At 46.0% G+C, this 13,995-nt stretch overlaps 1 long non-coding RNA gene across 1 annotated transcript; it reads left to right on the top strand.

The window, feature by feature from the left end:
• Window positions 1-7,315: 7,315 nt before the first annotated feature.
• On the top strand, window positions 7,316-13,327 carry LOC125727142 (uncharacterized). The gene is made up of 3 exons (XR_007388566.1): window positions 7,316-7,425; window positions 7,897-7,962; window positions 13,119-13,327. It is a non-coding gene; the product is annotated as an uncharacterized LOC125727142 (long non-coding RNA).
• The last annotated feature ends 668 nt before the right edge of the window (window positions 13,328-13,995 follow it).

The raw sequence follows: 13,995 nt of genomic DNA, 5'->3' as shown, positions 1-13,995 counted from the left end.
ACACCAGCTGCCTTTTCCAAGCTGTTTACATTCCTGCGCTTCCTCATGGTGACAGTAACAGCCCGTGTCACATGACCACGGTCATGTCCTACCCATCACACCTGCCTGACCCTCCTGTCTCCTCACTAGCGTGACCCTCATGATTCATGCCTGTTGCTTGTTGCCCCTCGTTAGTCTTTGCATTTAAGTATCTATTTGTCTCGGTCATTGATGTTAAACCTTCCTGCTGCCTGTGACCTTCCCGGTTGCCAGTCCTCCCATTTGTGATCCCTCACGATCCTCTTTGTTTCCAGTCTCAGCCCATCTAGTTCAGCAAACCCCCTTTTTGTTTCGCTACCAAGGATGCAGAGATGAGAGTCTTTTACCAAGCGTACGGTGTCCAGAGTGGATGAGCATGACCACAGTGAGAAGAGGATCTGATGGATGGAGGACCTAAGTACCATCATAAGTAACGCATGAGCAGAATTGGACCATAAGAGGAACTGGCCGGCTCCATCTCACACATGGTACGTGGGTGTAGAAGTTACTCAAAACCATATGGCTGAAATCCTCCACATGTGCATTTTGAATGTATTGGGCATGTTGTCCTGTTTTAACCATGAGAATCCTGTGAGGGGCGGCTCAGTGGGTAACAGGGCTGCCTTGCAGCTGCAGTGTTGAATGTTTCCATCCTTCTCCTATGCTGTCTGTGTGGCGTTTGTTTGCTCTCTTTATCCCACATGGGTTTCTTCCTGCAGTGACTCTGACAGGCATCTGTAAATTGCCCAGAGTCTATGACTGTGAGTGTGCCTTGTGATTAAATGGCATTCTATCCATGGTGGACCCCAGCTTTGTACCCTGTGTTTCCTGTAATTGGCTCTGGGATACCCTTGTGATAAGTGTTTGGAAGATGGATGCATCACATCTTAGTACTTGTGACGATCTGTCCCGTCTCCTCCTGTTTGGGCCAGCAGAGCTCACTAATGGCCCTCCGTAACTCTCCTAACCCTCCCCAGCTGTATCCCATCGCTGACGTTCTCCACCCTGGTCTGTTAGCCTCCTACACCTCTCTCCCGTCGGTGATTACTGTGTATAAATGTTCCTGCTCTCATGGTTCCTCAGCTCCGTCATCATTCTTCCAAGTGTTGTTTGCTGTATTCCCTTAATAAAGCCTGTGTCTTTCCCAGAGCTACTGCATCTGAGTCGTCCTTAACCCAGATTATATTACTCATCACATAGAATATCCATTTACATTTAACCCCATGGACACTAAGCTTTTCTCCCAGGGGTCTAAGGTCAGAGAGCCCAATTGGACCAATTTGTCCAGATAAATACATTTGTAAAAGAAGTAGTGAATACGTTTCCAATCAATTCCTATTACACATTGATGTTATAATCAGAAGCCACATTATGAAATGGAATATATCCAAACAGCATTTTAATCTGACCAGTAGGGCATGCTGTTGTACCATTTGTAGAAACACTTTTGCATTTACCAGACTTGTTTACCCAAAGTGACTTACAGCAGTGGGAAGGGTTATGTTTTATGCATATTCTTGGGGGATTTGAACCCATGACCAATGCATCATAAATGCAACACTCTACTTGTTCAGCTAGAGAATCTCTATAAAAAAAGTCCTAATGACTTGAAGTAATCAGCTCCTAATGCCAGGTAGCTGAAAACACAATGAGGTTCTTCCTCAATGTGATGCTGCCCAACCCAGCAGACGGGAATCTGATGAATCAGACACGCCTGCCAGTGTCCAGTTTAACCTTTGGGGTCCGTGGACTTGACGGCCAATCAGAGATGGCAGACAGCTGTCCACATGGCCCCGATTGAGCGGTACGTTTGCGTAACCTGCTGGCTGTAAAAGGAGACCATGTGTTTGAATGCTGCATCGCAGGCCTGACACATGAGAAAGACCAGATGCCAGCCACCTCAGACATGTGGATTTTATCTGTGTTCCACAGGCACTTTCATATAAGTGATTTACAGGAACAGCCAGTCTAGTGCAGGGCAGCGCAAACACCCTCATGCATATACTGGTTTTAGCACAGCTTCATTGTAAAGCATATCAGATGGCCTCAGAATCCTGCTCCCTGCTTAATACAAGGTGAATAGGGAGTAGGAACTGGGGGACCAAGGAGTAGTAGACTATGGGATTAGGGGCCACAGGACTAGGAGACTATGGGACTAAGGGAATAGGGGACCAGGGGAAAAGGGGCTACAGTGTTAGGGACCATGGGACTAAGAAACAAGGAGACTAGGGACTTGTGGATCATGGAAGTGGGGCAAAGGGGAATTGGGCACTATGGACTATGAGACTAAGGTATAGAGGGACCACAAAATTTGAGCACTTAAGACTAGAGGACTGTGGGACTGCAATGCAGCATCTCCGGAAACCTGTTTACTCCTGCTGGGCAGCTTTCATGTGGCACCCCCTGCTGGACAGTGGAGACACTACAGAGGCTGTGTATTGTGTTCAGTCACCTTTTACTGTAAATCACACATGGGTTCACGCTCACTTGTGTCTGCTCTGAATCCCCATGGGCCGAGGTGAAAACTCCATCCACTTTAGGTAATTCAGGGGCCTCTTGCCAAGTTATGTGAGCTTCGTGTCTGATTCTTTGGGCTTCCGTACTGGAAGCAGTCCAGGGTAATTCTGGGAAAGTGTGGAGCTTAGACAAACCAAACTACAGCGTAACATGCAGCCAAGGGGGATTTTAAGATTTTGGTATATTGTGTGGGCATCTTTCTGTTCTTGATATTGATTGATGTATGTAATTATGTAGTATTTTTAATATACGGATAGCACACTATTGTATACAAAGCGACAAGCCAAGCTTGCAGTTTTGCAGTGATCATGTGCTGCCACCTTCTGGGAAAACGAAGAACGGATTTTCAGATTAAGATCTAAAAAACTACACATTTACATTTTAGCCCATGTTACACTGGGCTTTTCTCCCAGGGCAGTAAGGTCAGAGAGACCTACCAGAGAGAAATCTACCATAGTTACTGTTGTATATACATTTATACTGACTTACATTTTACTTATTTATCAGAAGCTTTTATCAAAACGACATACAAATGAGGAAGCAGATTGACACTGTACGGTGCTGGGCGTCGCCCCGGTATGCAAAGTGCTTGGAAAGATTAAAAGCGACAAAACATTGTATCAAAGATCGAGTGCAAGTGCATCAATTATTAAAAATAATACTTAAGAATATCAGTAACAGAGCTCAGCACCAGCATGTATGGGTCCGCAGGACCTGGGATGATGAGCCCAAAAACACCAACGCAAATCCCCAAACTGCACAATATTGTGTTTGGAGTGAAACCTCAATGAGTCTTTAGGTCCATGATACTGTAACAATTTCGAGGAACTTTGGCGCTACATGCAATTCCCAAAGCGCACCACTAGATGGCGGCTTCCTACCGTGAGCTGAAACAGCCGCCGTAGGGGCGATACGCGGCAAGTTTCCCCAGCCGCCAACCGGCGTGCACCGGGGCTGCGTCTGGGTCAGGCTTTTGCCTGCTGTTTTCCTCCAGCTTATTTTCTTGTGTAACTTGGTGCTGGGCTCCTCGCCATATAAACAAACTCAGGCTAGCAAACATTAAGAAATCTGGATGCTATGAAAGGATCGTCTACCATACTCCCATATTCCACTCTGCTTTCATCCGATTGTCTTTGGTTTGTGCTGCTGGGAACCATTATCGCTGTCCTTTTATTTTGCTGCAAACGTAATCGTATGATCACATTATATCGCGACGTCCCTTGTCCTCACCAACGTTTTGTTGAAACTGCATGAAGGTCAGACCCACTTTTGTACCGTTTAAAACACATGTTGATCATTTTTTCTCCTGCAAAAAAGAACATTTACTTTTATTTTAGAGATATTTTTTTGCAAAGCGACTTACAATTGAGAAAGCGGCAAGTTGAGCAGCAAACTTAAGGCGGTGTGACTAAGCAGGTTTGGACCCACGAAGCTCAAATTCCACAGTCAGACAATTTAAAATTTTTTCTTTGAGAAGGCAGACGCAGGCAGTCACCGGTGCGTTTGGGGTTAAGGGCCTTAGTCACAGGAGCATAGTGATATAAGCCACTCAGCCAAACGCCAACCCACAGCACTGACCTCTGGCAGAATTCACCTTTACAAGCATGCTTGGCAAATGCCACTAAGTACAAAACTGATGCACTTTTAAATAAATAATTGTACTTATCATCAGGGTTCAAATGTCAGAAGTGCTTCTGCTACTCTTTAGTAAGGTTGCAAATTCCATCTGTCCATCCATCCATCTTCTGTAGCCAGGTATACACAGGCGCACACACAGAGGCACACACACAGAGGCGCACACATGCACGCTAACACGTGCACACACACACAGACGCACACATGCACGCTAACGCGCGCACACACACACAGACGCACACATACACACAGACGCACACACGCACGCTAACGCGCGCACACACACACAGACGCACACACACACAGACGCACACATGCACGCTAACGCGCACACACACAAACACACATGCGCACACAGACACGCACGCACACGCGCACACACACAGAGGTTTGTAATTATATCTTTGTGGGGACTCTCCATTTGTTTCGATCGTGAAAACTCTAATCCCAACAATGACAGTCTACCCAGCCCCAACCTTAACCAAAAGTAAGCAAACAAAATACAAGATTTTAGGTATTTTCAGTTTTGTGATTCTATTCACAGATTTTTTTATGAAATTGAGGTTATGTTTGTGGGGTGTGGGGAGTGAAAATGTCCTTATATGGCAAAAAAAACCTTATATGGTTTTTATCACATCGTGGGGGACGTTTGGTTCCCCCAATGTAATACACTGTGTTCACAATTATTAGGCGAGTTGTGTTTTTGGGATTAATTTTTATAATAAACAAATATAGTGTCATCAGTCAGTCCAAAATGTTAATGAACCTGAAGCCTGAATGTTATGCAAAGGAAATGTGAGTGTGAACATTATCAGGGGAAAACACGTGTGTGCACAATTATTAGACAACTATTGGTGTGCACAATTATTACACAACTATTAGTGTGCAGAATTATTACACAACTATTAGTGTGCACAATTATTACACAACTATTAGTGTGCACAATTATTACACAACTATTAGTGTGCACAATTATTATGCAACTAAATGGAAAACCTAAATTTTCCCATCTCCCTTGTTTATTATCATCTTTCAAAGTGCGATTAATAAACAAACATCACATAATTTCCAAATAAACAATTCTGACATGAAATATCAATTAGTGAGCAATATAGCCACCTCCTTACGGACGCAGCAGGAAGTGTGAGTGTCCTGCAGGCTGGAGAGAGAGCTGCTGATGACGCGCTCAGCGGTCCGGACCCTTCAGAAGACTGTGCAGACCGCTGAATGCATCATCGGCAGCTCCCTCCCCAGCCTGCAGGACACTTACACTTCCCGCTGCATCCGTAAGGCCACCAGCATTGTGACTGACCGGTACCATCCCACCCACCAACTGTCTACTACCCCTCTTCCATCCGGAAGAAGATTCTGCAGCATCAGGAGCAGATCTGCACGACTGTGCAATAGCTTCTTACCCCAAGCAGTCCGGCTGCTGAACAGCAATAAGTCTTCCATTCATGGAATCTGGTATTTTCTTGATCTGTTGACAATAAACTTTTTGTGCAGCAGCAACCACAGCCTCCCAGATACTGTTCAGAGAGCTGTACTGCTTTCCTTCACTGTAAATCTCCCGTTTAAGCAGGGCCCACAAGTTCTCAATAGGGATTATGTCAGGTGATTATGTCATTATTCTGTCATCCTTAAGGCCTTTACTGACTAGCCATACAGTGGAGTACTTCAATGCATGCGTTGGAGCATTGTCCTGCATAAAAATCATGGTCCTCCTGAAAGATGCTGACTTTATCCTGTACCGCTGCTTGAAGAAAGTGTCTTCTAAAAACTGACAGTAGGTTTCGGAGTTGAATTTGAATCCATCTTGGTATTTTCTGGGAAAGTAGAGTGTACCCTTGGGGAGGTGGGCTCCGGCTGGGCTTAAGATACGGTTTCATTAATGAGACTCACATGGTCAGAAGGTTTGAGGTAAACGAGTCTCACTGGCTGTTTATGAAGGTGGGACCCCCCCCCCCCAATAAAAATCTCACATCTTCCCATTAAAATAATAATTGTAACTCTCCACTATGATTATTCATGTTACAAGGTCCAACTGACAGCACTACTTTGAGGAGAGTTCTTCATCTTCTACCTGTGTGTTGGTAGAATAGTGATTCAGAACTTGGGCCTGTGATCTGAAGCAGGCGGGTGTTTGCCGTTGTACCTTTGAGGGAGGTTCCTCACTGAATTAATCTTGTTTGTATAACCCTTCAGCAGCGAGAGTAGTAACTATTGTAGTAAGATGGAGCTGGAGGGTGCGATCTCTTCAGGTATCGTGATTTTGTTAAATTGATTGATTAATTGTTGTGGCCAGTGTACGTATATAAGATCCAGTTGTAGTTGTCTGTTGGACCACCCTGTAACCAGTGACGCGACTCTCCATGTGCCAGTATCTCCTTTTTCAAAGTTGTGGGTATCTCCATCGCTGCAGTGTGCGAGGGCTTGGTAATCTAGCCACTTGCAGTTGTTTCCCGTTTTAAGGTTCCCTTTTAATACCGCTTGTAATCAGTCAGTGGATGGCGATTTGGTGGAGTGTCCCGGACCAGCGTGAGCCAGGCAGCCGGCGGGATACTGAGCCACTGCAATTGCTGCTGTTTTGTCCTGCTGTGTTTTCTGCTTTTGTTTCGTTTATTTTGTTTTCGGGTTTCCTGTTTAATTAGTATTAAGTATTTATGTGTTTTGTTTAGTTTGTTGTACGTAAACCGTGGGGCGCCGTTGGGGAGGCTTGGTGTTGGGTGGTGAGGATCTGGTTTGGGGGGGGTAGGTCATGGTCGTGGTCGCTCTGCCTTCTTAGCCCACCCCCCTGGTGTGTGTATCTACGCCATGTGATGTGGTGACCCTGTGGAGTACCTTCTGACAGTGTGTCCCCCCACCCCAAGGTAATAGCTGCCGGGTTTGGGTTTCTTTGTGTGATTGGAGTGTTATTCTAACATGATCTGATTTGTACCATTTGTGGGTAGTAATTTGTTTGCTGTTTGGTTTTTCCTTTGGAGTGTGAACTAAACGCAGAATAATAAAGGGAGTGTTCATGGTCTTCACATCCCCCGGGCGGTGATTACGAATCTGTGTCCTTTTATATCGGAGTGGGTTGCAAACTCCTGTACTTAATTCTCTGGGTGAATTTCCCAGAGTGGCGTAGTCGGGTCTCCATTTCTGTGTCCCTCTCTGCTTCCTCCCTAACCGCTACAGATTTGACGCAGTCGGCAGGATTTCACCAGTATATGGTGGAGATGTGACTCCCTGATCGCTCCCTGGGAAGGTTAGGTGAGATTTTTTTGTTTTTTTATTTTTTGGTGTTTAATGTGTATTAGTGGAAAGGCAAAGTAAAACAGCAGCATTTGTTTCTCAGGAGTCGGTACTATTTTGAGTAAATTTTGTTTGCTGGGCTTTGTGTATCCTGTCTAGTTTTATCCTCTGTTGTCATTATGGACAATAATGTTGTCACAAAGCTAAACATTGGGTGATCATCTAAGACAGAATTCCATGGCACAACATAGGCCTTCATTGTGGATCGTAGCCTGAGGTCGAAGAAAAATGAGAAGCCAGGCAGACTGTATTCTTTTTGAATGTCCTGGAATGTGCGCACAACATTCGCATCAAACGTATTAGAAAATGTGAAAACCCCCTTGGATGACCAGGGGGGACAAACAAAAGCTTTATAGTCTGACAGAAAGTGGAAATTGTTCCATAAAGGAGATTGTTGACCTATTACTTTTTTGGCGTTGTACCATGCAGCTAAGGTGGATGAAAAGATACAACCAAGTTTGTGTCGTGATTTACGAAGACCTACCCCTGGGAAAGGTAAGTCCTGGAGTCCGTGGGGATGCACTATAGCCGATTCAATACCTCTCCACGACACTACACTGCCTGCGTCTGTCCAAGTGCGCATAGCCCTAATTTGAAATGCCCAATGCTAGAGCTTAAAATCAGGGAGGGCGAGGCCACCGTCTGATTTGGTGCGCTGTAAAACTGAGAAGCGTTTCCTGGGTTGTCTGCCGTTCCAAATTAATTTGGATACAATGAAATTCAAATCTTCAAAATAATTTGGAGGTGGTACACATAGAATCATAAAAGACCAAAAGATAAGTGAGTAAAATATTCATTTTGATTTAACGGCATCTTCAGCTAGAGAAAGACGTGGAGACAAAAGGCTGGAGGAGATAAAGACAGTGCAGAAAGAAGACGACGTATGCAGACAAGTGACAAACCACTGTTTCACAGAATGGCCAGAGAGATGTAAGTTAGATCCAGACATTAAACCATACTGGCAGCGCAGAATGGATTTTCACCTTGTTCACGACCTTCTCATGAAGGGAGAAGGACTTGTGATACCTCCCCCCTTGAGAGCGGATGTTCTTCAGCGTCTGCATGAAGGCTATCAGGGAATTACAAAATGCCGAGCCAGAGCTACACTGTCAGTATGGTGGCCCGGTATCACAGCACAGATTAGCCAGATGGTGGACAGCTGGGTCCTAAATGGCCAGATCTGCAAGTTTTTCGCAAGCAGGATGAGGAGAGAAGGCGTCAGCAGGCAAAACACTACAACCGCAGACTCCGCTCCAGACCTCTCGCAGAACTGACATCTGGTCAGACAGTTTGGATTAGCACAGAAGGGACTGCTGGGAGTCGTCAGACCTGCAGATACTCCTAGACCATATGTTATAGAGACTGTAAAGGTCATCTTTGGCCTACAGGGACTGTTACTAAGTCAAGTTGACTGGAAAACCACCTGACAGAATGGACTTGTGAACAAAGAGGGAAGTTCAGTAGAAGAGAGAGAGAGAGAGAGAGAGAGAGAAGGAGGTTGTTGATAGCAGTAACAGAAATTAATGTCAAAAGGTACACAGCACATTTGACTTAAGCTAAAAGGAGGAGGTGTAATAATAGGACTACTGTTCCCATAATGCTCTATTCCCCACAGTGCTTTTGTGCCTTGTATGCGGTATTCCAGTTGTTGTATTAAACACAATCTAACCATGTAGAGACAGTCCTATCTGCTCATTATACAGTTTAGTCAGGGTGATGACTGACTGATGACTGATAACTGACGGGGACAGTAAAGTTACTTTGGTTAGTCTTTATTTATTTACTATTTTTTTATTTTTGGTTATTTCTGTATGTTTTTCCCTTTTTTTAAATATTCTTTAATTACATTTGGTTGTTTGGAGCCTATTGACACTTGATAGAGGGATTTAATGGACAATAAAGAATGTGCATCCTATCCTATCCTGTAAGGCATTCAAGTTTGTCCATCAGCCCACAGGCCAGCAAGCAAAGGCAGTTTAAAGTTTATAAAAGTTTAGATGAATGCAAGTATTTTCTGGCTGATCATGTACACGGGACTGATTGCTTCCTAATTGTATAGTTTTTATTGTTTATCATTTTATATGTTTTATCCTGGGGTGGCATGGTGGTGCAGTGGTTAGCACTGTTGCCTCACACCTCTGGGACCCAGGTTCGAATCTCCGCCGGGGTCACATGTGTGTGGAGTTTGCATGTTCTCCCCATGTCATTGTGGGGTTTTCTCCGGGTACTCCGGTTTCCCCCCACAGTCCAAAAACATGCTGAAGCTAATTGGAGTTACTAAATTGCCCATAGGTGTGCATGTGTGAGTGAATGGTGTGTGAGTGTGCCCTGTGATGGGCTGGCCCCCCATCCTGGGTTGTTCCCTGCCTCGTGCCCATTGCCTCCGGGAAAGGACCCCCCGCAACCCAGTAGGATAAGCGATTTGGAAAATGGATGGATGGATGGATATATATGATATTTGATGTATACACAGGCCTATGGAGGACTCGGACGTCAGGACTAGCCCCTATAGAGGACTCGGAGGTCAGCCCATCGCACAGGCTTATAGAGGACTCAGACGCCCCTCGCACAGGCCAATAGAGGACTCGGACGTCAGCCCCTCGCACAGGCCTATAGAGGACTCGGACGTCAGCCCCTCACACAGGCCTATAGAGGACTCAGACGCCCCTCACACAGGCCTATAGAGGACTCGGACGTCAGCCCCTCGCACAGGCCTATAGTGGACTCGGACGTCAGCCCCTCGCACAGGCCTATAGAGGACTCAGACGCCCCTCACACAGGCCTATAGAGGACTCGGACGTCAGCCCCTCGCACAGGCCTATAGAGGACTCAGACGCCCCTCACACAGGCCTATAGAGGACTCGGACGTCAGCCCCTCGCACAGGCCTATAGAGGACTCGGACGTCAGCCCCTCACACAGGCCTATAGTGGTCTCAGACGCCCCTCGCACAGGCCTATAGAGGACTCGGACGCCGGCCCCTCGCACAGGCCAATAGAGGACTCGGACGTCGGCCCCCCGCACAGGCCTATAGAGGACTCGGACGTCAGCCCCTCACACAGGCCTATAGTGGTCTCAGACGCCCCTCGCACAGGCCTATAGAGGACTCGGACGCCGGCCCCTCGCACAGGCCAATAGAGGACTTGGACGTCTGCCCCTCGCACAGGCCTATAGAGGACTCGGACGTCGGCCCCCCGCACAGGCCTATAGAGGACTCGGACGTCGGCCCCCCGCACAGGCCTATAGAGGACTCGGACGTCGGCCCCCCGCACAGGCCTATAGAGGACTCGGACGTCGGCCCCTCGCACAGGCCTATAGAGGACTCAGACGTCGGCCCCCCACACAGGCTTATAGAGGACTCAGACGTCAGCCCCTCACACAGACCTATTGAGGAATCACTGAAAGTATCCTTACCAGTGGCAGAGAGAGGAAATCTCTTCAAGGAGTTGTTGTAAAAACTGCATAAAGGATCATTGGCTCTGACCTCCCCTCTTTGGACACATTAAATACACAATGCTGTCGGAGGAAAACTCAGAACATACTCAGTGATCAACATCACCCAGCATTATGCCTGTTTAGGAGGAAGAACTTTAGGATACAACCTAAGACACCGCAGGCCAGAGAGCATGACCGCCTACAAAACACGATTCTACAACAGCTTTATCCCAGCCACAGTTAGACTGATGGCTAAGCACATTAAAGTGGGTATGAAATACAGGCCCCCCACTTCCCCCGTGGACATTACCTGGACAGTTACCACTCCAAAGAGGCAATCAGACACATCAGAGCACTACAGCCTCACTTTCATTCTTTCCCTTAGGTAGTCAAATAACTCTTTCAGTGCAATAGTCTAACAAACATGTGCAATATTCCACTTTTCTGTACATTATACTGTCTTGATATTATTTCTGTGAAATAATTCACTCACACACCCAGGCCATGCACTCTGTATCCTGTATCTGCATCTGTACACAGTGTGTAACCACTTACTGTATTACGTTCTGGAATTAGTGTGTTGGCTGCTTTTATTATTTACAATTTTTATATTATGTTATTTAATGTTTTAAAAAACTGTCTCTTCTCCTCTGTCTCTCTATTTTATAAAAATGACTCTGGGAGATACGCACAAGAATTCCAATGTACTTCTACTGACCTGTTCCTGTGCAAATGGCAATAAAGATATCTACTACTACTCTACCAATGATATACCAGGCCCTTCAGGTCTGGGTGTGCAGCAGGACCACAAGACAGGAGAGTTCAGGACAACTGACTTCACTGACTCGACCTGGTCCACTGATGCTGAATAACCTCTCAGGTGACAATGAGCGAAAGCGGAGAGATGTAGGTGGGAGCTATGGAAGTGAGAAGAGTGAGCAAACTGTAGGATATACCCAAGATGACGTAAACCAGGATGGGTTACTAAAACATAATAGTGGAAATTGGTGGTATAAAGGGGCTGATACACCGCTGCTTCATTAGGAAGGAGGATTGTGTGGTGTGTGCGAGTGCAGAGCCTCCAGCTCAGGGAGTCCACTAATAACCAGTGTGGAGACTGGGGAATGGAGAGAGTTAGAAGAGTCTGGAAGGGTCTGTGTCAGGATGGTTTGATTCCCCTGATAAAGTATGCAAACTTAAATCTAGTCCGAAAGTGCGCATGCAGTACTGTCCATATTGGTGCCTGATATACCAGGGAAATATTAAATATGCTTATAGGGTGGACAGTTTAGGCCTTGGGAAGGTGGACAGCGATATATTATGGGGCAGAAATTGAGTTTTTTTCAAGGGACTTCCTTGTGAGTGTTTTAAGAATAATGGGACAGAGGAGGTGGGGATCTCCGGGGAAAACTGTCGAACTGTTTGGGATGTGAAAGGCGACCAAGTGCAGAATGGAGAAGTATGGAGCATTCCGCTGGATGCATTAGAGAACCAGAGCGTACCTCTGGCAGATACGTGGTGGCTGTGTGGTCAGGAGGGAGGATTGAGGCCTCCTCTCCCCAATAATTATGGAGGCCTCTGCACTAGGGGGATGTTAGCTAGCCAGGTGGATATTTACTCTGACAAACAGCCCTCTAGGTTCCACAGGTTTGTTACGAGCTGCGAAGATGATCCCAGTGTGTATATAGATGCCATATGCCAGCCGAGGGGCATTTCAGACAAATATAAGGTGAGAAGTGAGATAGCTGCAGGGTTTGAATCATTATTAATTTGGCCTACTGTTAACAAAAATGTGGAATGGATAAATTATTTGTACTATAATCAGCAGAGGTTTACCAACTATACTCAGGAGGCACTCGCATCTCTGGGGGAGCAGCTTCAGGCCACCAGTCTGATGGCATGACAGAACAGGGTGGCCCTGGATTGGCTCCTGGCAGAAAAAGGGGGAGTGTGTGTGCTGTTCGGGGATCAGTGCTGTACATTTATTCCCAATAATACAGCCCTGGATGTTTCATTTACTGAGGGTATGAGAAAGTTGCAGGGGTTACAGGATGAGATGGCGAGAAATTCGGGACAACATGACGGGTTGTTTGACTGGTGCTATAATATGTGGGTAGTTGGCAGTAAGCCCTTATGAAAGCACTCTGTGTGCGTGCTGTGTTCATTCTTGCTTTGCTACTAATCTTTTGTTGTGTAGTTCCTCTTGTTCGCTCCCTAGTGGGAAAAGCGCTGTCTCAGCAGGCGACTATAGCTGCAATGTTTAGAGTGGTGGGAGGACCGTTTGGAGCGGCAACCTCCTGGACCAACACGGAAACGGATGGCGACATAGACACCTTGGATACGCTCCTGCCCATAGCTGAAGTTCGGCCGTACCGCCTGTGAATACTCCATGTTGGAAACGCTGCAGCCTGCCTGCCGCCCACGACACCTGGGACTTTCCTGCTCATGACAGAGTGCCTGTTATAGTAATCTACAGTGTTATCAGTTAACCTTTCAGTTATCTTTGCATTAGCCGTATATGTTTATGTAATGAGCTTGTGGTAGGTGATGTACTCCTGGTAGATTATGTATTCCTGATAATATATGCAATGTATCCTGGGGAGTTCATTGCTGTTGGTTGATTCTGAGTGTTGATAGTTTGTGAGCCATGTCAGCCATGGACCCCGAAGGGGGGCCGCGCCTGTGGCGGGCTGGGAGTGGAATTTCCCTAGATCTTAGGGTTTTAGCCCTCCCTCCTAGGCTGGATGGACAGAATTGTGTGTGGGACTCTTTAGAATCCCAAAGGGGGGAAATATATGGGATATTATTTAGCACTATACAATGTAGAATATAATCATTACGGTATTATTAAAAAGCATGCCAAATACCCGTGATGTAATCATTACAATGTAATCATTATAATGTAATCAACACAATGTAATCAATTGAGTATGTATTTGCACCTTGTATTAGCCTCAAACTTTCTGTTAGCTACTTTATGTTAGCCCTGAATGCATGAATATCCACCTTTATTAGTGTTATGCCTTATCATTATGTTGAATGACAAATATATTATCAACCCTCTAATTAGACAATGTGCAACAGGTTGAAGCTGC

The sequence above is a fragment of the Brienomyrus brachyistius genome, unplaced genomic scaffold, assembly GCF_023856365.1.
Source record: "Brienomyrus brachyistius isolate T26 unplaced genomic scaffold, BBRACH_0.4 scaffold87, whole genome shotgun sequence".
In the NCBI taxonomy this organism is placed as follows: domain Eukaryota; kingdom Metazoa; phylum Chordata; class Actinopteri; order Osteoglossiformes; family Mormyridae; genus Brienomyrus; species Brienomyrus brachyistius.
This window is presented reverse-complemented; position numbering and strand designations above follow the sequence as displayed.